Raw genomic sequence first — 10,184 nt, forward strand, 5'->3', positions numbered from 1 at the left:
TAGATACTTAAGAATGAGTCAATGGAAAGGTGAACTCTTTATTGAACCAATCTTTCTTGTTTTTTATATCATAACGGGTGTAATTTGTTGATTAGAAAACAAATTGGTAATACTAGCCCGTATATATATATATATTCATAATAATGGATACAACTCAAAGTCAGTTATATAAACTCATATTTAACTATAATGTAAGTTGAAAGCGTGAGTCAATTGAAGCTAGACTATCAGGGGAAACCTGAAAGCACTGGACGGCCATTTCGTCCTATTGTGAGACTCCTCACCAGTGTGCATCCACAAGCTTACCTCGCGAGATTCGGCCGCCCATTGCTTTCAGGTTTTCCCTGATGGTCTAGCTTCAATTGACTCACGCTTTCAACTATGGAAACACTGTAATCTCCACAAAAACCCCTTCTGATTATAATGTAAGTGTAAAAGAAGTAGCAATTGGAAGTTATTGTTTTAAGTATTCAAGTCATAAATTAGATTAACAATTACCAATTGTAAATTGTAAACTACCACTACTACTACTAATAATAATAATAATAATAACTTACATAATGATAATGAAAAATTGAGTAATTAATGATTGTTATAATTGATCAAGAAAAGTATATAATATCACTTTGTAGCGTTTTGGTGATTGGATCAAAATTGAAACATTGAATATAGTTACCCATACATATTTTGTCAATCGTCCAAGTGGTAACTTAATAAGGTTTACAGTGATGTATATATATGGTATGTATATAGATATATAATCAAAAGTAAAAGTATTTTGTTATTATTTATTCCTTACAAGAAAAAAAAACTGTAATCATTTGATTTGTGCTTCTGTCAGTATATCGAAAACATTTTTATTCCATATATACATTCATACACACACACACATATAGGGTGGATGGTACACATACACATTTACCCCCTTTCATTTTTTTTCTATATATCAATTGCCTACTGGTATATTTATCCATTGAAATTTCTTTCTTTTTTTATAATTTTAAATATCTAGTTTAATTCAGATTGGATAAAAATTAAAAGGGGTTTTTAATCACCATAATCACCATCATATCATCGTCGTCGTCATCATCATCATTAGGCCTGTTTAAGAGTCATTTATAAAAAATTTTTTTTCCTATGGTGAGAAATATATCTATGGTTCCCTCCCCCCCCATTTATTAAAAATTCTTTCCAATGGATAATGAAAAATAATTCTTCCAATCATATGTGGAAAAATAAAAACACACATGTATACAAAATATATAAACACACACACACACATATATATATACACACAAACACACATACACTTGTCATTCATGGAAAAACAGGAAAAAATGAAGAAATATGGTTATAAATACATGTAAATTTTTTTTTCTGTGTATCTAGATAGTTTTCAACTCCTTTTTCTAGTTGATATTTCAATTTTTTTCGAAGTGAAAAAAAGAAAAAAAAAGAAATCCTGGTTAGTAATGTTGTTTTCTTTCTTTCTCTCTCTCTCTCTGTATTGCTTCTGTATAAGCTTGTATGACTTACTTTCTTATCATTAAATACCTATTTTCAGTTTATTAATAAGTAAGAGGGAGATTTCTATTTAAGAGTATGTCTATGTGTATGTATGTGTGTGGTCATTAGTATAAAAACAGAGAGAGAGAGAGAGAGGAAGAGAACAACAGAATTTATAGTTGCGCTAACTACTAATGAATGAAATGGAAAATTTAAGGTAAACGTTGAGATAGGAATGAGAATGATTCTTTTTATTGAAAGGAAAATAAAGGAATAAAAATAAATAAATATCAGCATATGCGAATTGTGGAGACTGTTAAATCTTTATAGATTTTATCATTGACTAATCCTAATTATGAGTCAATTGAAGCTAGATCATCATGGAAAACCTGGAAGCACTGGACGGCCGTTTCGTTCTATTGTGGGACTCCTCAGCAGTGCACATCCATGATCTCACCTCACGAGATTCTAACCCAGAACCTATCTGTCTCGCGCGCGAACACTTAACATCTAGTAAACTGAGTCGACCGACATCAAACGGTGTCAATGTCTAACTTCAACTACTCCACGAAATTGAGTGGTACATCCAGCATTGTCTTCACAAAAACCACTTCTGATAATAATCAACATATGCTCATGGGTTCAAGAGGTATTTCCTGGAGTCCTAGTGAGAAGCAGTGACCAGTGCAATTCAACCAGGTCTATTGTGAGATAATAACTCATTGAGGACATTAACACCGTTGGATGTTGGTCGGCTCAGTGTTCGTGCTCGAGACTGATAGGTTCTGGGTTGGAATTTCCCGAGGCAGTATCGTGGATGCACATTGCTGAGGAGTCCCACGATAAGACGAAATGACCATCTAGTGCTTCGAGGTTTTCCATGGTAGCTTAGCTTTAATTGACCCATGAATTCAACTAGAAAATTACTAAAACCTTCACAAAGCTCCCTTCTGATAATAATGCTAATTACACAAACGATGAAAGACAGAAATCACTGGACTGATGTTTCATCCTGAGTTCAATCCTTGAACGAACACTGCTGAGAGGTCACATACTAAGACGAAACATCTATCCGGTACTCCTGGTTTCTGTAATCGACTAACTAAAGTAGTCGTCAATAATCCAAACTATAAACGTAAAAATAAACACTCTTTTATCCCTCCCATTTCAACGATACATTCACAAAAACAGAGTCATTGACAAAATCACAACTACTAATCTTCTCATTATAATTAACTTCAATTAATATTTAACAAGAATATTACATGATAGATCACTTCATATTCGTCAATCCATACCCCTATCCTTCCAAAACTCCTTTAAATTCTGATTGGATTAAAATTAATCACTCTTAGCTAATTCACTATGAATAGAAAACATAAAACAATACACGTTAAGTAGAAAATCACTTATAAAGAATAAATATATTCATCAAGTTTAAATTCACTTAGTATTGTTTGTTTGAATCTTCCCATTGATGTGCTAGGACTGCAACTGGTCAGTCTCTAACTGGCATATATGCATACTGTGCGTATTGCCTCGATATAGCCTAAATTCACAAGCATGGTAAGCAAAGATGGATAGAGGCTAGTAGTTTAATCCAGTTTGACTCGCGTTTCGTCTTATTCGGGACTAGTCAGTTGGATGTACCTGCATCTCAGAGTTGATATTTACTCTGGGACTCGAACCCGGTACCTTTCGCTTCAAACGCCATCACGTTATCCACTCAGCTACTGAGTCCTGATAGCCACTAGCTTGTGCAATGGAGTGAAGTTTAAATTCACTTAATATTGTTTGTTTGAATCTTCCCATTGATGTGCTAGGACTGCAATTGATCAGTCTCTTATTGGCATATGTGCATATGTGCTAGCCACTATTCATCTTTGCTTACAATGCTTGTATTCATCAAGTTGTTTTGTCCAGATTAGACATTCAGTTTATTATCTATAACAGTATATTATAATGTATAGAATGAAAGTACTAATCGTCAATATATATATATATATATATATATATGTATATATATATATATATATATATTGGTACTTACTTACTTACTTACTTACGCCTGTTACCCCTCGTCGAGGAGCATAGGCCTATTGGTACTTCTAGGAAACAATTTTTTTATGGTAGTATATGACCTTAGCTAAATTTTTTTTCACTTAAAAACAATAATAATTTTTATATGATTAGTTTGACTAGACTAATTTTATGATGACATTTAAATGATTATTAAGGAAACAGTTGGTTTTTAATATCAGTCAGATGACAAGAAGTCTGTTAATAATTCACGTGGAAACGGTTGGGATACGGTAAAAATGTGGTTAAAAGTTGAATATGATTGAAGCATATATATATATATATATATATAAACAGTAAGATTTGGGATGAAGAACAAATACCAACAGACTGGAAAGAAGGACTTCTGGTCAAAACACCAAAGAAAGGCGATCTCAGAAAGTGTGATAACTACAGGGGCATCACTCTTCTCTCAGTACCAGGAAAAGTCTTCAACAGAGTGGAGGATCCCGTAGGCGCCCAACTTCGAGATCAACAGGCTAAATTTCGTAGGGACCGATCGTGTACAGACCAAATCGCAACTCAGCGGATCATTTTGGAACAATCAATTGAATGGAATTCATCACTCTACATCAACTTCATTGACTACGAGAAAGCATTTGATAACGTGGACAGGACAACACTATGGAGGCTTCTTCGACACTACGGCGTTCCTGAGAAGATAGTCAATATCATACGGAACTCATGATGGACTAAACTGCCAAATCATCCACGGAGGACAACTCACCGACTCATTCGAGGTAAAGACCGGTGTTAGGCAAGGTTGCTTACTCTCACCCTTTCTCTTTCTCCTGGTGATCGACTGGATTATGAAGACGTCAATATCTGGAGGAACGCACGGGATACAGTGGACAGCTAGAACGCAGCTGGACGATTAGACTTCGCAGATGATCTGGCTCTTCTATCACAAACGCAACAACAAATGCAGGAGAAAACGACCAGTGTAGCATCAGCCTCAGCAGCAGTAGGTCTCAATATAATACAAATATAATATAAAGGGCAAAGCAAGACTCTCCGATACAACACAACATACACCAATCGAATTACACTTGACGGAGAAGCTTTGGAAGATGTGGAAACCTTTACATATCTGGGCAGCATCATTGATGAACACAGTGGATCTGATGCAGATGTGAGGGCGAGGATCGGCAAAGCAAGGGCAACATATTCACTACAACTGAAGAACATCTGGAACTCAAAACAACTGTCAACCAACACCAAGATCAGAATTTTCAATACAAATGTCAAGACGATTCTACTACATGGTGCGAAGACGTGGAGAACTACGAAAGTCATCATCCAGAAGATACAAGTGTTCATTGACAGTTGTCTACGCAAGATACTTCGGATCCGATGGCCAGACACTATCAGCAACAAGTTACTGTGGGAGACAACAAACCAGATTCCAGTGGAGGAAGAAATCAGGAAGAAGCGTTGGAAGTGGATTGGGCACACTTTGAGGAAATCACCCAATTGTGTCACAAGAAAAGCCCTCACATGGAATCCTGAAGGCCAAACGAGAAGAGGAAGACCAAAGAACACATTACGCCGAGAAATGGAGACAGACATGAAAAGAATGAACAAAAGTTGGATAGAACTAGGAAAGAAGGCCCCGGACAGAGTGGGTTGGAGAATGCTGGTCGGCGGCGTATGCTCCATTGGGAGTAACAGGCATAAGTAAGTAATAAACAGCTTGTCAATTGGATTTTTAATAGTTGAATTCATGAGTCGATGTAAGCTAGACCGGCATTGAAGCCTGGAAGTACTGAACAGCCGTTTCTCCCTAGTATGGGACTCCTGGAACTACAATCTCCACAAACCCCCGTCCCAAAAATAATTAGATTTTTATTAGAATTTTATTGATACTTGAATAACGTTTTAAACTATTATTAGTTTTCTTTTCTTTAGATGTACTGAATAGATGCTGAGTTTATCATTGTCAGGAAGAAACAAAAAAATATAGCTCAGTAATTTAGTTGGTTATATTTACAGTATTTTGATGGTTCCTATCAGCATAGAAATCACTTTTCATGTAGGAAACATAACTAATTAAAGTATCATAAGTAAAGATACGAAAGTCAGTTTGCCAAGAAGACTGATACGTTCCGAATTCCAAGTTAGTGCTTGTCTCGTGATGCAGATTGGTGATTTCCTTAATGTATGTCCTATCCACTTCCAACGTCTTTTCCTAATTTCCTCTTCAGCTGGAAGCTGGTTTGTCCTCTCCCATAAAACGCTGTTGCTGATATTATCCGGCCAATGGATGTTGAGTATTTTGCGTAGACAACCGTTTATAAATACTTGTACCTTCTTGATGATGGATGTAGTAGTTCTCCACGTTTCAGTCAATTTTATAGATGCATTAAATTACTGATCAATTTACGTGAAATACTACCGGTTCCGTGTATCCCAATTCGACTACTGACCAGTTATTTACGTCATATATAACACTGAATTTTTGAAAGTTTCTAAATCACTGGTTATTGAATACACAAATCTTTATCTAAAATTTTCAAATCTTCTATGAATCAAGCTGTGTCAATCCTCGTTCCGTTTTAAGAAGTAAATAACAGTTGATTCCTTAGTCATAATAAATATTCACATCAATATTTTATCGACTAACAATCGTTGTAAGCCATTTTTTATAGCATTTAAGTTTAGTGTAGTTTGTGTTTACTTAGTACAGGTTCATGTGTTTCAGCTTTGAAGGCTTAACTGTCAAAACTGAAATACATGGATGGTAGGGGAGTCGAAGTTACAGGCTACTGACTTAGATTTCAGTAATTGAGCCACTAACTTAATACTCCACTTGATTAGTTCTTAATTGACAAACAACTGATCCATCAGAGATTCTTTTTCATTTGGTTTCATCACCTTGTAATTATCAAATTAAAAAGTGATTTTTATAAGAAAGTTTATCTGCTTTTAAGTCAATTTTCATTGCCAAATAACTTGGTTTTTTGTACAATCAATTATATTTACAGTCATAACTGTTAATAATGGTGTGGTGTGGGTTACTTATATCCACATAAGTAATATATAATGATGGTCGGGCGTTGAATGTATTTCAGTAGAAGATCTATAACGAAAGAACGGAAACGGAACGCAATTGGTATGAAAATGCATGAACAATGATCTCAGAGACGATGGACTCATATTTACAGAAAGAACAGTCATGATTGAGACAATTGGTTGTTAATTTGCGAATTAACTGTTTACTGTATGGTTATGAGATTTTAATGATATAGTATTTAATTTGTGCTTAAATACATTCGATTGTCTCCACTCGTGTTCTCATTCACTACAATGTGACAGATATTTCTCTGGAATTTAATGTGATGATTGCTTAGTTTGAATCTTCTTGCTAAAAACTACAGATACGGGAAAATCTTCGCATCTCAGACTTAACTGTTATTCATTGCCTGAAAAGATATTTTAAACAAGAGATATTTTTCTGAAATAGATGAGAAAGCCAATGACTATTTTTTCAATCATCTACAAGGTTTGACAGATTTCCATATGATAAATCATGTCAACTATCCCATATTGATCATTGAGTTTCAACTAGATACTTGGGAACATTGATAGAAGCTCTTTTTCGATTATTTTCGATATGGTTTCTTTATCGATCCAAGCACACGAGAGTTTATGACTGGTGTTGATCGTGTTATAGGCTTAGATAGCTGATATCAGTGTAATTTGCATAAAAAAAAATAGGAAGCTAAGAACTCTGAAAGAAAGTTTATGTTAGAATCAAGTTCAGATTAATTTCCTCTAAGGAAAATATGAGATTAGAAAAGTCAGTTTGGGCACGCCAGTGTCCCAACAGAGAATCGAACCCAGAACCTTCAGGTCGCTCAGTGTGAGTTTGATCTTTAGAAAACTAAGCCACCGTTCAGTGGTTTATATGTCTGTCGTCAATTCTGGTTAGGAATTCGGTAGCTAGGTTCATTTTTACGATGTGAAGCTGTTGACCATACACACAATCTTCCTCTTTTATCCTGGTCTAGAACTGTCTGTAGCTCTCGAGGGGCTCTAGGTAGATCTGCTTTCTCTATAGACGGTTGCTAACTTTTCATGTGTTATTTTGGAGATCTTTAACATCCATGACGAGTAACCATAATGTTTAATTTTGAAAATAAACTGGACAGATCATATGTACATGAGTTTGGTTCTGACTACGACAAAGAATGTGATACTATTTATCCAGTAATTCATATGAAATCATAGTTCATGATCATCTGTCAATGTCATTTGTGAACTATTATCCACAACCCTCCGACAATACGAAGAATATAATTCCTTAAATGATGTAAAGAATTTTTGATAAACTCATTTGACTTTACAACACTCACCTATACAATCACATTTTTATGTCGGAAGACAAATATAATCGGAAGATAATATTAATAACATATTTTGTAGGTGACATCATAGATTATTCTTAGATAACCACTGAAAAGTCAAGAATCAGCGAATAACTATTTCATTTTAGTATGTAATACCTTTACAGTGCACATTTACAAACTCACAGAAGGTCGGACCCATGAACTCTAGGTCTTGCTGTGAGTACCCAAAATTTAAACCGTTAACTCAGCATCCTATGCGTTGCATACCTAACTTCGGACATATATTATGTTAATAAAAATTTATATTCACAAACAATAAGGAAGGACAATTACAATCAGAAGGAGTTTTGTGGAGATTTAGGTATTTTCATAGTTGAAATCATGAGTCAATTGAAGCTAGACCACCATGGGAAACCTGGAAGCACTGGACGCCCGTTTCGTCTTATTGTGAGACTCCTCAGCAGTGTGCATCCAAGATCCCGCGTCGCGAGATTCGAACCCAGGACCTATCGGCCTCGTGTGTGAGCGCCTAACCTCTAGACCACTGAGCCGACTGGCATCCAATGGTGTTAATGTCCACAAAAACCCCTTCTGATAATAATCATATGCTCACTAGTGACTGGCTCCATGAGATATTTCCTGGAGTTCTAGTGAGAAGTAGTGACCAGTGGAGTTCAACCAGGTCTGTTTTGAGACATCAACTCACTGAAAACAATTGGTGAATGGTTGCTCAACTTCGTGGATCGGTTGAAGTTAGACATTAACATCGTTGGATGCAGGCTCCATTGTCTATCTGTTAAGTGCTCTGACGCGAGACTGATAAGTCCTGGGTTGGAATCTCGTGAGGCGAGGTCGTGGATGCGCATTGCTGAGGGTTCCCACAATAGGACGAAACGGTCGTCCAGTGCTTCCAGTTTTTCCTTGATGGTCTAGCTTCAATTAACTCATAATTTTAACTATGAAAAGACAATTACAATATGAATGTCATTTACTGACGTAAGCTAATTATCGTGAATCTTACAATTGTGTTTTTTCCATCTATTTTCCGGTCAATGAATATAACAAAAGATTACATTATAAAAATGGTTTTATTCTTATTCAAAATTTTTTTATATGCTCGAATGAATTTTTCACATCATACAGTAGACATGGATACATACATACAGAGATATGAAGATGTACCTACAGACTGGTGGTGAATTGAATATTGAAAGAATATTGAACAAGTTATATAAAATTATGTAATTAAAATGTACTACAAATACAAATAATACTGTAACTCTTTCAGCATGGTGATGATGAAAAGGAGGGGGAAAATGTGGTGGTGGTGGATGATATCATTGATATTTAAACACAATGAAAGTCAGTCTAGATTAATATCATTTTTATCGGTTCGGTTTAGAGAAAATACACACACACACACACACAATCTTAAATGACATGTAATATGGTTGATTGATTATAGTTGGGTAAAACAATCAAAATGCAATAATGGGGATTATTAATGTTCAAAATTGATTTCAATGTTATAGACTGAATTGAAGGGAAAAAGAATACTGGACGGTTGATTCCTCTTTTTTTGATATGTGTAATCTCCTTATCATTCTGTATCTATCTATTCTTGTGTATGAGTGATCTGAACTGAAAAATTTTCAATGATCAATGATAGACCAATGTAAACGTACTAAGAAAGTTTAATTGATGAATTTTCAATCAGTTTAAGAGTGAGATTGTCTGGGACTAGAAAAGAAAAAGTGTAGACTGTTGCATTTCAACTGTATTTGTCTAAAACTAACTAACTGTATTTGTCACATAATATGAAGGCTTTAAATTTCATAATGTTTTAATTTAAGAGTATGTAAATCTTCGTAGTCATATTTAATATTGAACGGTTATCCAATACACTCTAACTGTATAAAATTGGTACTAGTAACTACGACAATCACAATTGATTGATCACTGGATGGTGATCAATGTCATGCTTGTCAAGTCCTCCTTAGTGCTGACCGAATGCTATCGATCAAGTTGCAATGTAATCACTAGTCTAGGTGGCTCGACACTGAGTGCACCATGTTGAGATAAGATGGTGGTTGGAGGTGGTCAACAGGAAACCCTGAACCCGGGTTTCCGTGCTACTTGGCACTCATCAGCAAGGTGTACCTTTAATCTTGAGGGAACTGATGCTCCCTGATGGATTCGATCCCGTGTCATTAAGAAGGACTTGACACGCATGACATTGATCACCACCCA

General features: G+C 35.4%; 1 non-coding gene across 1 annotated transcript; it reads right to left on the reverse strand.

Moving 5' to 3' along the window:
* Positions 1-3,177: 3,177 nt before the first annotated feature.
* Smp_tRNA_01574_Pseudo_TTG.1.1 lies at positions 3,178-3,244 on the reverse strand. Its single transcript has one exon. It is a non-coding gene (tRNA).
* Between the last annotated feature and the right edge of the window lie 6,940 nt (positions 3,245-10,184).

The sequence above is a fragment of the Schistosoma mansoni genome, chromosome 2 (assembly GCF_000237925.1).
Source record: "Schistosoma mansoni strain Puerto Rico chromosome 2, complete genome".
In the NCBI taxonomy this organism is placed as follows: Eukaryota; Metazoa; Platyhelminthes; class Trematoda; order Strigeidida; family Schistosomatidae; genus Schistosoma; species Schistosoma mansoni.